The sequence below is a fragment of the Magnolia sinica genome, chromosome 4 (assembly GCF_029962835.1).
Source record: "Magnolia sinica isolate HGM2019 chromosome 4, MsV1, whole genome shotgun sequence".
In the NCBI taxonomy this organism is placed as follows: domain Eukaryota; kingdom Viridiplantae; phylum Streptophyta; class Magnoliopsida; order Magnoliales; family Magnoliaceae; genus Magnolia; species Magnolia sinica.
In genome coordinates, this window is record NC_080576.1 from 36938366 (window position 1) to 36955097 (window position 16732).

Below are 16732 nucleotides of genomic sequence, written 5' to 3' on the forward strand. Positions count from 1 at the left end.
AGGCTAGACGGTAGAGGCACTACATTATTTTGGGATAAATCTTCAAATTGTGGCCTCCACTGGTTAACTTCAAATACCGGCGTAGCATCAAGCATGACATCCATCTCCCTAATCATGTCATCATCCAAATCAGAGAAGTGGGCCAAGCACGTCTCTAGAGTGTCAAAGTATAGAGTCAGGATTGCTCTATCTTCCATGAAAGAATCTATCAAGTTAATGTCATGGATATCATCAACATCCTCTGACTATTTGCTCATGTTGAAAAAGATATTAAGCTCCAATGTCATATTTCCGAAAGGTAAATTCATAATTCCATTCCTGCAATTCATGATTGCATTTGATGTAGCAAGGAATGGGCGACCAAGAATGATAGGAATTTGAGTGCTCACATCTATGATAGGTTGAGTATCCAAGATAATAAAATCTACTGGATAGTAGAATTTTTCAACTTGGACCAATACATCTTTAATCATCCCTCTCGGTATATGAACTGAGTGATCAACAAGTTGTAATGTGGTCCGGGTGGGTTTTAATTCACCTAAACCTAATTGTTCATAAACCGAGTAAGGGATCAAGTTCATGCTCGCCCCCAAGTAAGGGTGTACATAGGGCTGAACTGAGTCAAACTAGGCACAACCCAGCCCGGCCCACTCACCAGCCAAACCCAGCCCGAACCCGGCCCGGCCGGGTCACCAGGCCAACATATCCAGCCCAAACTTGACCCGGTCAGCAATCAAGCTAGTTCGGGCCAGTTTCAGACCTTACAGCAAGTTTATGGGAAGGGTTTTGGCAAATTCAAATGGTCGAGCGAGTTAACCGGGCTAACCCGATTCGTGTACACCTCTACCCCCAAGTCAAGAAGTGCGTGCTCAATCCAATAGTTTCCAATTACACAAGTGATGATCGGACTACCGGGATCTTTGTATTTTTGTGGCACATCTTTCTTGAGGATGACACTCACTTTTTCTATCAAAAAAATTTTCTTTTGTATGTTTTGCCACCTTTTAGTAGTGCATAGATCTTTCAAAATTTTAACATATGAAGGGATTTGTTTAACGACATTCATTAGAGGGATGTTGACCTTTACTTGTTTAAGCACCTCTACAATATCCTGAGAATTAGATAAAGGTTTTGGTGCAATCAACTGTTGAGGGAATGGCGTAATCGGCTTACTTTAAAGTTCATGTTCTAATCCATGTGGAGTAATGCTAGGTCTATCATTCTTATCTTCTTCGGGGTCCTTAGGCTTTTCAGCCCTTATCAGAATATATTTGTCAATTGTCTTTCCACTCCGAAGAGTGGTGATAAACTTGGCTTGCTCCATTTGATTTGAAGAGCTTGGGTCACTAATTTCACATTGTGGCTTTGCATTGGGGAGAGGTTAGGCTGGAAGCATCCTTTTCTCCCCACTCACTAAGTGTGACTCAATCCTTTGAATGGACGATGCAAACATTTCTATTGTTGTTTTGATATCCTGAAAATTTTATACCATATTCTGGTTGAATAGCTCTTGGTTTTGCATGAATTTTTGAACTATATCCTCTTGAGGTCTCTTTTAATTTAAAAATTGAGTAATGGCCTCTTGTGGGTTAGCCGTTTGCCCATTCCTCCAACTAAAATTTGGATGGTTTCTCCAGCTAGAATTGTATCTATTTGAAGTAGGTCCTCTGAAAGGTCTTTGGTAGTTGTTCACAACATTCGATTACTTATTCAATATCCCTTGAAAAGTAGGAATTGTTGGGCAATTCTCAGTTGTATGTATGTTACAAGCACAAATACCACAAACAACTTCCACAGCCTTATCAGATTTGACAAGTTTTGCCTTCTTAAGTTTCATGACCTCGACTTTTCTTATGAGATTGGCCACTCTTACACTCATATCATCTTCCTCTTTTAGAACATAAATTCCTCCCATTTCCTTTGAAGATTGCATTCTCATGTTTCTTTCCAAAATTTTCTTTTTAACCTTGCATGGTGGTCTATAAAGAAGAATTCCTAATATGGCGGGAATCCCAACACAAAATCCCATTTTGAAATGCATTTTGGGTTAATCTTTATTGTACATGTATGTTGAGATTAGTGTATATCCTATTCAGTATGGTTCAACAGTTTGATTTATTTTCACGTGAAAGTTACTTTTAGCTCAAGCTATGAGAAAATAAATTACAAATTTTGAGATCTAAAAAGAAAGGCCCATTAATGTCATATCATGATTTTGAGAAAATCTACTAAATGCAGGCTTTTTTATGAGTGAACATGACCTGACATTATCCAAGAGGTAGGCACTATGATTTCTTGAATTTTACATGTGTGTGATAGAATGGCATGTGTTTGGGACATAAAGACCACATGTAGGTCATAGCTCTAGTACCTAAGATGCCTTTAGCCCGACCCATCTGACAACTTGAGGATCATACTCTGTACTAACGAGATTTACAACGAACCTGGCCAATTGTTCATGAATCCAGACCTCTCATATGTTTGATCATAGTCCAACCATTCTCATTTATAGATATCAAAATCTAAAGTACTCTAACCCTTCTCAGTCGGTGCATATGTTCACTTTTGTACATGTGTGCATATGTTTACTTTTGTACATGTGGTCCAAAGAACTTACATAACAAGTATCTACAAGATCTTGACCATTAGGTGGGATATGACAACTCTAGATTATATGGGTCATGGCCCACAAATCACATTAGTGTGGTTTCATTTTAAGTTATTCCAACCAAATAGATGCAACCGTAATTCTTAAATAGTTTTTCAAATATATTCGATTTTAAGATTGTTGGGATATAGAGTTTGAAAAACTATTTAAATAAAATAAATTTAAATTGAGAAAAAAAGAAAACTTATTGGTTTATAGAAGTCGAGGGGTGATGTGATTCACTCGGCTTGAAATCGAATTTGCTCCCCTTGGACAGCGTCTCAAGTGCAACAGGTTTACAGAGCAATCGACCTCCAAGATACAACGACTATGACCCGGTCCCAACAGTGCACTCACTGTACACGGGCTCGAACCACTTGTAATCTTAACCCGAACTAGAAAATACTTAAACAAAATTTTTAAGAGGAAACTTGATTTTCTAATCTTTTCAAAACTTAAAATCAGAAGTCTATTTATAGACTTTGTGAAGACACACCCTTTCACAAAGGGTGTAGAGACACCCTTTCACAAAGGGTTGTGACTATTGGGTTTAAACCTAATTGGTACGACCCTTAGGCTTCAAAAGACACAACTTTTTAAAATAAAATATGAAAGGATGCAACCTTTCATACTTAAATGAAAAGAGACATCCATAGGGCACCTATCATCACAGCCACAGCTCGTCCCAATGGATATTTTGAAACACTAAATTATTTTAAAATAATTTAAAATACAACACCACGGTCGTAACCAACATGAGACTAGCTCATCTTACATTTCATCCCCTTATGCTAGGGCCCAGACCTAATGCAACATCTGTTCCTTGCACAGGGGTCCTGTCACGAGATTGTAGATGCTAGAGCGCTGGCCTCGCTCGTCTCCAGGATATGAGACCCACGGGCCACGACATTGCCGAGCAAACCATGCTTATATGCATTAAAAGGTTATTTTGATGCCTGCATTTAGTACCAATCCATGGTAAATAGGATTTTTGGCACCTTTGGTACCCTATATTTCACGTGAATCCAAATACCACAAAAAGGGCTTGTTTTGAAATCACACCAATATGATGAGAATCTAATTCTAATTCACATGCAATCAGTTGGATTAGAAAAAGAAAAGAAAAAAAAAAAAACCATCAAGGTATTGAGGACAGCAGATGCCGGCTTGCTTCAACCGCAGTGACTAAATTGCGATACCCACAATATTTAAGCCCCAAGCTTTAAGATTAAATTGTTTGACAATCCTAACCTTTGATTCTTTGACCTCGTTTGTTAAATTAGGATGGTTGGATATTTACATTTTCAATAGTCCAATAAATGTCCACAAATCTGATTGTTAAACGAATTTTATAAGTAATTATTGTTTTCAAATATTTTCAATAATCTTTATAATTATTTAGTTAAAAAACATGCTCACCGAGGGCCTCATAATTACCTAATTTTTTCACCAAAGTATACATTTCAATGGACTTGCTTCAATGATTATCTAAAATATCACACATATACACTATTTTCAGGTATTAAAGCTAATTTGCTTAATCAAATTCAAGTTTCTTTGAATATATTATAAAATTCCTCTTTGGCCAAAATTTAAGCTCCAACTACAAGTTTTGGATTTCACAGGATTCTAATTATAGGCTGCTAAACAACTGAATATTCCAAAATCTTTTCAATTCCACGCTTCTTGTGATTTCGATTCCAATGTGCTTCAAATATAAGCTACCAAATAGGCCCTAAGGTTACCATGAGCCCTTCTCCACCCACCCGATCCTCCGGAGACTCTGAAAACGAATGACCATAAGTTAGGATTAATAAAGTTATAGTATGAAATGGATAGTTCATTCTAATTTTACCTTTTAATGAAGAATTTGTTTTCTAAAGATATAATTAAGGGCATGTGCCAAGCCACAACTTAAAATGTAATGTATTCCCAAATAATAATAAAAGCCACTCAACATGGTATACTACTTCCAAATGAATATTCTTGCAATTGGAGTCATAAACACCCCAATAGAGCGCATAGCCCAGAAGTAGCATGCTTCATAGGGGTCTCTAGGACACTGGCTATCCCACACCTCACTAGCTATGGCTATCCGAAGCTGTTGCCTCTCTGGAAAAGTCGACAATTAACCCTGATTAACAAAACACATTTTATTATGATCAAGACGTTATGTGCGGCATGTGGCACACAATCGGGCATCTGAATCTTTTTTTTCTTTTTCTTTTTTTTCTTTTTTTTTGTTCTAATAAAATCTTTGTTATCTACTAATAAAAGGCATCTACACAACTAGCCCTCGTCTCCGGAAGTATTGGATGGAAGGTAATATGTGGCGCGACTCATCTCTTCATGCAACCCATCTGCTGCACTCAATCATGACCAGGCAAAGGGATAAATGGGTCCAAACAGTAGATATTCTAAAAGGAAAGAGCTTTTCGTAATTTCCAATATAATTAGATGGGCTGATGGTGAGATTCCTCCCCATAAAAGATGAAAAACCATAGGAAAGTTATTCTAATCAATGGTACAAAGGGTTCGCAATGGGCCATCACAAAGGATTAAATTCTGGCCCAGACACAGCCTTTTGCCATTCCTAATCAGTATGCTGATTTGCAGATTAGTTTAATCTTGTGAAGTGATCACCCCTTGGGACCCACCATGGATGAGCCACAATGCAAAGATCACTCCCATCATTTTTATAATTATCACTTGGTTAGGGCCAACAAATGGACGACTTAAACAAAACAAGCTTTCCTGTTTGTGGGCAGCAATCAGAAGTAGAATCTCATCACAGTACCAGTTTTGCATTGTGATTCATCAATGGTAGAGCCCATAAGACATCATTCAAAAAACTGGGCCACCTTCCTGGTGGGACTCAAACTTCCTCGTTCAAAAGCTACAAGGAAGCCACTAGATGACCAGACTGCTGACCCTCCTTTTCTTTTTCTTTTTTTCAGCAAAATAGTAGATGCTGACGAGCTAATGAACAGCCAGGATCTTGCACTCAATGGACTAATCCTGCAGGGTATCAAATATCTTTCAGGCTGAAATGCAATGGTTACAGATTTACAATGAAAATGCAGAGAAAACCATATTGCCCCAATGCAATTCCTGCTTCTTGTGCTGAAGCAGAGGTTTGGTATTGATTTTATCCGCAGGTTGTTTGGTGCGAAGTCCATGTGCTCCCTAAACTTGAGAAGAAAAAAAAAATAAACAGAACTGATGTTTAGAAGTGTACTATCATTCCACCATCTCAGTCAACTCATTGCCAATCCACAAGTTGGACTAATGAGAATTATTAATACCTGATCTTTTAATTAATGACTTGCTAGTTGAAAATTATAAATTTTTAATTAAGTCAGCAGTCCAATAAGGTTGCCCAAATGCTTGGATTGTCTTTCATGACATGATATTTTTTTCTAACTCGTTGATTGCAGTCAACTTGTTGATTGTAATCAACCTATGTAATAGTCTATTACATTGGAGGTTTATGCTCTCATTGCCCATCCCCAACCTGGATAAAAGAAGGGAGTTGCATCAAGTTGGCAGCTGGCGTCATGCTTATACTATACCTCCAACATGAATCCAAACAATATGACTTTCTAAACGCATGCCAGGGCGTTCTCTATGAGTACAGCACTGTATTGGAACCTAGGTGCAGTGAAAAATGGACGAGGTTGATTTGATGACCTATGGTCTAATTGAAGTTATGGCCCTTGATAGATTGAATGGCAAAAAAGGATTCATGTACCCAACATCAATTAGTTGGGATAAGCCTTAGATGATGATGATGATGTCGTAGAATTTTCTCCACCTTCAGACATGGAACAACAAGCATGCCAGCTTCAACACCATAATAAATCAAAACCATTATCACCGGATCTGATGACACTGACCTTGCTAGGCTCATTACAGGAATTCAAAACACTTGGGTTGTCCTCCCTTTGCAGCTACTTCAAGACTTGCATATCTCAACTAGAACCGTCTATTTTCCTCAATAGGTGATGAAAATTCTATCAGGGAACTGTTTGGATTAGTTAAAAAAACAAGGAAATGTTATTGTGGTCTCAACTAGAACCATCTATTTTCCTCAATAGGTGATGAAAACTCTATTAGGGACCTGTTTGGATTAGTCAAAAACAAGGAAATGTTATTGTGGTCTCAACTAGAACCATCTGTTTTCCTCAAGAGGTGATGAAAACTCTATTAGGGACCTGTTTGGATTAGTAAAAAACCAAAGAAATGTTATTGTAGAGGAAAATATCACTTACGTTGAAAATTGGTGGAAATGAATGACTATTTCCGCCTTTTGTTTTTGTATACTTTTTATGTAGAAACTGGTCTCAATTTATGCCAGTTGTTTCCCAAGATATTTTCCAAGAAAAAAAAAAAAAAAAAAAGACTTCAGACGATCACACGGTTAAGATCATCTAATAAACAAATGGCAAGGGCAGACTAAGAATGGGCCCCACACGATTAGGATCATCAAAAGATAGGCCCCACATGAATTACATACAGTTAGGATAAAGTAGTGATTGGCCTCACACAGTAAATATATTCTAACAATGCATCCTACGTGGAAGTACAAATAGTTAAGATAATCTAACGATCAGCCATGTGGAAATACACATGATTAGGAATCAATGGACCCCACATGGTATGATCATCTAAGTATCGACCCCACAAGGAATACACGAGGTTAAGAATAGAGGTGGGCATCGAGTCGAGTCGGACCGAGTTAGGTCCAACTCGACTCGATCCGGTATTGTGAAAACCTTGACCCGAACTCGATCCGACTCGGGACTGAGTCCAGCGGGCCTGACTCGATCCGAACTGGATCTTGGCTGGGCTGATCCAAATCGAGTCCAACTTGGTCAGAGATACCAAGTCAGATCGAGTTGGTTACGGTTCGGATCGGGTCACCAGATCATCAAAAGATAGAAAATTTCTATTTTTTTTTCTTTTTTATGATTTGCAAAGAAATCAAACACTTCAAGCAAGAAAAGATCCGCAGATTACTGAAAAATCAAAAGATATATATATATATATATATATATATATATATATATATTCTCTCCACATAAGAATAAAGAATTTCATCTGGAAGATTCCATCTTCTTCGTATCGGGTTTCTGAAAATAGCAGAAAATAAAGGTGAAGAACGTACCGGAGAAGGGCTCCGTCGGATCAGCGAGGGTCGGTTAAGAGAGTGATCTGTTACGAAAGGCAGGGATCGAAAGGGGGAAACGGAGGAGCGTTGTTGGTAAAGTCATTTTTAAAGACTATTTTTAGTAGTCTGCTGGACCACAAAAAAGTTTAGAACGTGGGCCCCACCAAGGATCGAGTCGGGTTTCGGATCGGATCCGACCGGATCGAGTTTCGGTTCGAGTCGGACCGGGTTACTATGTAACCCGAACTCGACTCTGTTGGGATTCGGATCCGGCTGGGTCTACACAACTCGAACCTAACTCTAGCATTCGGTTCGGGTCGAGTCGAACGAGTCAGATCTGCTGGATCGAGTTGTGTCCTACCCAGCTCTAGCTAGGAACACAACTAACTAACGATGATCCCCACATGATTAATAATTGAACCATACACCTCACACGGAAATACACATGGTAAGTATAGACACACGATTAGCTCCACAAGGAAATGGTTGGGATCAACAAAAGATGGGTCCTGCTTGGAAATACACATGGTTAGACCAACAATGGGCCCTGCATTGATATACAAGTGGTTAGGATCTGCCAAGGATGGGAGCATATGATTAAAAGATCAGATCAATACATGAAGAGACAAGGAAGCATATCATAAAGAAAATCCATTTTTCTAGTTTATGTTAGGACATGAGCCCAAAAATGAGGCGGATCCAAAACTCAAGTGGGCCACACGACATGAAAGGATATCGTCATCTCTTGAGTCCCATCTATTTGCCATTCATCTCAAATAAATCTTTAACAATGGGCTTCATCATGGGATTAGCCAGCATTTCTCTAGTGGTAATGTACTCAAACAAAACATGCTCATCTCTCACATGAACCCTGATGTTGAGATATTTAATCACACAATATGTTTGAATTTCTTATGGTGTTTTAGATCCTTAGCGAGATCGACAGTCAATGTGTTGTACATCTTGATTAGGAGATGACCTTTAATAGTCAAAACACCCAAAGCTCTTAAGAATCTCATAATTCATTCACCTTCTTGAACTGGTGCATAACACAGAATATATTCAGCTTCCATAGTCAACGGTGTTGTTGAAGATTGTTTCGTAAAGACTATGAGACAACATTTTCATTCAGTATAAACACGTAGCCCGAAGTAGACTTGCTATCATCTTAATCATCTCCCCAAGATGCATCAGAATAAGATTGCACCCTTAGATCGGTGTAAAAATAACACAAAATGTATTTCTTAGTTCCTCGCAAATAGGGGGAAATCCTTTTAAATCCTAGCCAATGCGCCCAGCCTAGATTACTTTGATATTAACTCACAAGTCCTGCACCATAACACATATCTAGCCTAGTACATATCATACAAAAGGCTGCCTATCAAACTGGCATAAGGTACAGTCAAATGACATAGATTGTTTCTCGACATCGGACTAGGGACACATACTTTTACTCAACTTGGAGTAATTATAAGGTTTCGACTTGCTTGAAATTGTGCATTTTAAAATGCTCTAGAATCTTCTCAATATAGGATACCTGCGATAAGCCCAAAAACTTCTTCAAGTAATCCCTAATAATCTTAACCCCAGTCCAATATGAAATTTGCTTCACCAAGGTCTTTTATTTCAAAATTCAAAGATAATCACTCCTTTGTTGAAAACAATTTTCCCATATCATTGCCTACTAATAAGATATCAATGACATTTATGGATAATATCATAAAGTCTCTCAGATCACTTTACGTATACGCAACAATCTTCTTCACATGGAGAAAATCTCAAGGAAGTAATCACATCATGGATGGAATCTCATATACCATTGCCTTGAAGTTTGTTTTGGCCCGTGAATAAACTTCAAAAGCTCACAGACCTTGCTCATTTGATCCTTCTCAACATATCCCACAAGTTATTCCATATAAATGTCTTCCTGCAAATCTCCATTCAAGAAGACAGTTGTCACGTACATCTGATATAACTCCAAATCCAGGTACTACAATTGCCAAAATCATTTGAATCAATGTAAATCTAGCCACGAGTGAGAAAGCCTCTTCATAATCAACACCTTCCACTTGTGTAAAACCTTTCGCTATTGCACGGGCTTTGTTAAACCATCCCTGTCTTCCTCTTGATTTTGTACACCCATTTATTTGCAATTACTTTATGACCAATGGAGAGATCTACCAACTCCAAAACATTATTTTTCTTCACATAATTGATTTCTTCGTTCATTGCAAAAATCCACTCTTCAAAATTTGGGAACACTAGCTCATCTTAGCACAGGTCGAGTTCATCTTCATCAATTGCAATGCTAGAGTATGACTCACCTTCTATCTCAAAATGCATTTTAGGGATTCTACCTCATGAACTACACTGCAGCTCAGATATATTAAACAACACGCACCCACCATCATCATGAATCACAGGAACGCCTTGATCATCACCATTAAAACACCCGCTCCAGTTCCTTGAATTGCATCCAACAACTTATAGAGCTTTATTTCTAATATGGGCTTCTCCATGTTGGGATAAATATCTTTTTACAAATGTTACATATCAAGATTCGACTTCAATCCACCACCATGGTCTCGCATACTAGCACATATTCTTTTAAATGGACAAGATACCTAATTAAGGTACCACTCAATAGTTCTTTTATCTAATTTGCATCTGTTCGGAGTAGGGATCAAGACATAACCCATCGAACCCCATGGATGCAAGTCGCTCAACAATGGTATTCTATCAGTCCACGACTCGAAAAGTGTTTTGGGAACAGATTTGGAATGAACCCCATTCAACGCATAAACACTTGTAATCAACACGTGCCCAGAAGGTGGTCATCAGATCGCAAAAGCCATCATAGATCTAATCATATCCAATAGTGTCCTATTTCTTCTTTTAGTTACACCATTGTGTTGAGGAGTATACGGTATGGTGTACTATCAAGCAATGCCGGCATTTTTGCAATATAATTTAAAGATATCCAATGTATATTCACCACCTTTAGCTATTCTCAATACATCGATTCATCTATCTAGCTGATTTTCAACTTCCAATTTATATTTATGAAAACAATTAAGAGCTTTAGACTTTTGAGAAATCAGATAAACTATATCATACCGTGAGTAATCATCAATAAAGGTCATAAAATATTGGCAGCCATTTTGTGCTCGTACATTTAAAGGTCTACATATATTGATGTGTATAACCTGCAAAAATTCTTTAGATTTAGCTACCTTAGGGAATGACTTCCTGGTAGAGCTGTTCACGAGTTGAGTTGGCTCGATTAACTCACTCGACTCGGCTCGAGTTAGCTCGGATTGACTCGGCTTGAATGGTCGACTCAGGCCGAGTCAAGCTAATATTTTGTAGCTCGAGTTGAGTTCGAGCCGAGTTCGACCAGGGGGCATTTTAACTCGACTCAACTCGAAACTCAAACTCAAGCTCGACTCGGCTCGGTTAGTTATAACTATATTAAAAAATTTTAATTTAAATATTATATATATATGTGTGTGTGTGTGTGTAATAAAACCCTACGGCTGGCCCTACCAAACACCCTTTCCCTTTCTCCCTTTCTCTTTCTTCTCTCTCTACCCCACCAAACCACTGCCCGCCGCACACCCGCCCGACCAGCAACAACTATCCACCGGACCACCACCACCAACACGCTACCCGGACGGCTAGCACTCCACTGGACCACCACCCACCACCCGATCTCACCGAGCGAACTAGAGCGGCCGTGCCTAATCCTAACATAGTGAGTCCCCACTGCCCAGATCTGTTTATTCTTCTTCTTCTTCTTCTTGTATGTCTGGTCCAATCTGATTCCTGGATGAGGTTTCTTTGAAAGGAGGCTATTCACAGGACGTCTCTGATTAGCATCTTGATCGTCCATTGCTGACTTTACCATTCATCGTAGGATCGGATAGATGATCACTGATCAACTGACTGATCGGACAAATGATCCTCTCGCTTTCCTTTCTCCTTTCTGTCAACTAAGGTGGGATCGGAATCCCCATCCCTTACTTTTGGACGGTTCGGATTGAAGTTTGGCCCCATGTGCGGGCCGTCTTAAAAATCAGATCCAAGCATTCATTTGGGTGGCCTTCAGCCCAAGCATTCCATAAGGGCCTTCGGCCTTAAAAATCATATTTATGTCCACTGAAAGGGACCATCTTATTTTTCCATCAATCCATTTGATAGCAATTAAATGAATGGTCAGGATTCTTTGTGTGATATTAGAGATGTGCTCCATCCAGAAGGGAATCCTCAATTTGGATGGTCTGAGCCACCGCCACTTCAAAATGGTGTGGAACAAAAATAGGAGTCTAACCGATCTGGTACATGCATGAGATCCTGGTTGTTCATTAGGTGGGCCCCTATGGCACAACAATTAAGATTGTTTGAACAAGCTCGAGCTTGACTCGAACTCGACTCGACAGCTTTGGTAAACAAGCCAAGCTTCAATGTTGAGCTCGAGCCGAGCTTGGCCCACCTCAACTCGACTCGGCTCAATGCCCACCGCTACTTCCTGGTCACTTTTCCTAACACACAGTATCAAGGGTAATTATATCCTAGTCAATGTTCCCAACAGTCCATTTTGCATTAACATTGTCATTCGATCCATTCCTATATGTCCCAATCTGTTATACCACTTACTAAATTCAAATATAATACTAACATTGTCATTCGATCCATTCCTATATGTCCCAATCTGTTATACCACTTAATAAATTCAAATATAATACTAGCGTCAAACACACCAACAAAAGATGAGATGTTTGATATAAACAAAAAACCATTTGCAACTTCTAATTTAAACAAGTCTGCTGATAATTCTCCCCAAGCAAGTATAGCAAGTATTGTGTTGTTTCTCCTCAACAAGACCATGTCTTTACAAAAACTTGCATCAAAATTATTTTAATAAACACGTGACAGATACCAGATTTCTTCTCGTCCCAAGGGCAAAAAGAGTCTTGAAGAAGCAGATAATGTCTTATCTTTGACGCCAGGTGATGGGTACCAACCCTGATGACATCTTCTGATGCATTGTTTCCCATGCACAGCTTGCCACTTTTAAAGTGGAATGGTTCAAAAATCCACAAAGCCTTCGTCGTCTTTTGTCACATGCCTTCTAGGCTCCTGAATCCACAATCCATTCACTAAAGTTCAATACGCTCAATTATCTCTTAACCTAGCTATGTTAGGCTCTTCAACCATTGTTGTAGCTCACCATATGTAGTCCTTGCCCCCCTAGCTATTGACTATGGTGCACAACTTTTGTTGTTCACACATCACATGTGGATCAGTGGGTTTCTCATAGTTAGTGCTGCTGCATAAGCCCCTTCCTAAACTCAAGAAAAACAACCGATCTTCCGACACACATACCAGGTCTAGGGGTGTCGGTTTCCTTTCTTACATGAGACACAAAACAGTGCCCTCAAGGAGCCCTTTTCATTGTTACTATGTCGGCTGTTAAAATTAGGTTCGACTTCAAAGCTTATTACCAAGGTAAAACACACTAGCGCACCTGAATTGATAGTCGTTTTTCAATTGGTTCCTTTTCATTCATTCATTCATTGATTCAAGGTAGCATTAGCTTGCTTCCAAGTCCAAGCGCTAGGGATGCATCACTGGTTACAGCAGCCGTATAACGGTCCATATTAACATAGCAATGTCCATGGATGGTTGGTTGATAAGCACGTAGGTCCAATAATCATCCCAGCATAGTTGACTCTCTGCTCGGGTAGCGGGTGAATATGAAGTTGGGTTGTACTCGGGGTGTGGCTACCAATACTATTGAGCAAACACAACTAATAGGTGGAGAAAAGATTACCATTTCATGTTAGGTGCAAATCCTAGCCCAGTGACCTTGTTTTTCACGTACAAAACATGAACCATCACCCTGTCCCCTGCATCTTTTCCTATCATCTCTCCATAACTGCAAGGGTTCTATGTACACATATAGGTCTGAGATAGTTGTGGAGGCTTCACCGGGTGATGCCTAGGTGGGAATAGATAATTTTAGAGTGGTGGGTATGACTAATATTGGGATGGTTGATGCTGGTAACAGGGTGATTGTCGATGGAAACGAAGAGGAGCGGATGGCCGATAGGGTAGATCGGGTTGATTAGTGGAAGCTTTTTGCCACTTCTGTCTACCTAAATTCCTAACTCTTCTTTTTACCAACCAACTTTCTTTTAGCTCTTAGCGGCATAAACCGCACTGTTACTTGACTGAACAACCTTGGACTCAACCTAGTGTTCTTAATGATGGGGTACGTCTCTGAAAGTTTTGATTGCCTTATTATGATTCAAAATATCCTTGATGTGAAACCATGAATCTGGGAGAGATCGAAACATTGCAACATTTTTTTTATTTTTTTTCAATTAGATCGCAACCTACATTTCATAATCCAGTCATCTTTTGTTCCATTTTTCTGATGTGGTCCGTAATGGTGCACCCAGTCGACATCCTACTTGCATTAAAATCCATTTGCATCATCCTAATCTCAGCACCCGATATTTTCACATACGATTCTACTAAAGTGTCCCACATTTGCTTGTTGGTCTCATAGACTTTGTACATGGGGATCAAATCCTTATGCATGGAACTTAGCAAGATGTTTTTGCCAATTCTATTATTCTTCTTCCACTTTTTATTTTTTTTGTTGAGCGAGTTTCGGGTTGACTATGGAAACATCCACATCCTATATCTTTGGCTTCTTCTTGATAGTTTTTTAACATGTACAATACATTTTTCCATATCTAGCAATATTCTAACGGATCCGCACTAGACATCGGTCATCAAAATTATTTCCATCAAATTTAATCACAACATCAGGTGGGAGTAGCCTTTATATAAGTCAATCAGAAACACATCTGAGACCACTAAATATTAAATATCCATACGCAATCATCATCTGTGGTCTAAAAGATCCAAGCTAGCATCACACAAACCAATTGACATGGGTAGTACAGTCAATGTCGGTCCAGCACAAAAGTTCCACTTACCCGATCAGGTGTAGCAAAAACAATCAAAGTCAGAAGGACAAAAAAGGAATCCCTCCATGGCAATGGTCGGGTGATGCCCACAATAAGCATGACACACATCAAATTTAAACAACCACGAAACAAAGCAATGCAATGCCACTACACGCATAACAAAAACTAAACGCAATGCACTAATGTCATACCACTATGCACACCTGTCACAATCGACACACGTATGCCCAACTAACAAAAATACCGCATGTACCACAATGCGAACAATAAAAGGTGTGTCGACAAGTCACGTCGTCATCTTCTGGTCAAAACCGTATCAGATGTCGTTCGGATACCATTGTTGAGTGCACAAGTGGACAACGCGACATTTATTATTATTATGGACTAAGCGATACGATTACGCGACTGATTTGGGGGGGTTGAAACACGATACTCGGTGGCCCCAATGATGATGGAATGGCCGCACAAAGTAGGGTGAGGGCGAGAGAGAAATGGTGCAACCAAGCGAAAAAAAGGGAAGGGTGCAACCACGGGGGGTGGGTTGGGTTTATATAGGTGACCCCTCACCCTCTTTCCTGCATGTGCGGCCGCACCAGGTTGGGCACCACTAAGGGTTGCCGTGCCACCCCTCTCCCTCTCTTCTTCTCCATTTCCGGTGTAAGGGTCAGGTTGAGGGTCAACCTGAGCCCGACCCAGACCCAACTAGCAACTGACCCTACCTGAATTCCTCTATACTTAAACCTAAATGATGCAGGATATGAAATTCAAATATGATGTGTGAGATTTCAGGCTTGAGATCACGTTAGTTCATAAACAATTACACAAATTCCATATCCTGCATGAAAGTCCAAACATTCAATTAAGGGGAATTTATGTGGGTCCAGGCCTACACATGTTAGGGCTGGATCAATAAAAATTATGAACCAAACAATACTCAAAGATAAGAAATAATCATCCACACATGCACAGTAATCAGTCTCTAATCCAAGGGATTCACCAATTTCAATTCAAGGAACCCTAGGGTGAGAAAAAGGGCAAATAAATTAAGGATAATGCATTCTAGGGTTAGGGTTTATGAAAAACTGGTATGAGAAGGTAAAATAAGAAGAAAAACTGAACCGGAAGACAGTTCCCACGCGCGGACAGCAACAATGGCCCAGACGCACGTGCATGTGATCACGGTCGCACGTGTGTGGGGTCCACTATTCAGAAAAAGGCCACCTTGGCCTTGGTCGGCCAGGAATGGACTCTAAAACCCTCAAATCTCAGCTCGATCCGATGTACGGTTTGTGCGTGGTGCTCTGCCGAAGTTTCAGCCCTCCTGCAGGGCCAGATTCTGAAAATCTGCTGTAGAGAGAAAAACGGCTACAACTATTGATGGATTTGCAGATGGAATGCTTGTAGGAGAAGAGAAATATGGATGGAAGAAGGTGGGGGCGAATCGGGATAAATATGGTTTTGCACCACAGTATTTATCCCTTCGAAGAAGGGAAGGCTTCGCACCCAATTAGGTTTTCATAACTCGGAAAGAAGCAGGAAAACGCAGCAATTTTTATTAATTTTCATTGAATCCAAAGAACTACAAGGGTGTCTATTTATAGGGAAAATCCTATACCCCAAAACTCGCACCATGTGCGCAACCTATCACTTGGCGATGAAGTAAACTAAAATAAAAATCAATCAAAGAAATCTAAAGCGTTCATGATGCTCTAAATAATATAAAACCTAAAGTATGAACTTAATCTGACTAGTGGGTCACGATCATGAGATCCCATGATGGGCTTTTCTTGATTATCAGGCACTCTTTTGAACCAAACTTCGTCTTCTAACTAGGAGGTCATCCCTGGACGTTGTCATTGAGCCAGATCAATGGTGAGACCCTCCCTCTCCTTCCATACGTGCGTAGGGGGCGGC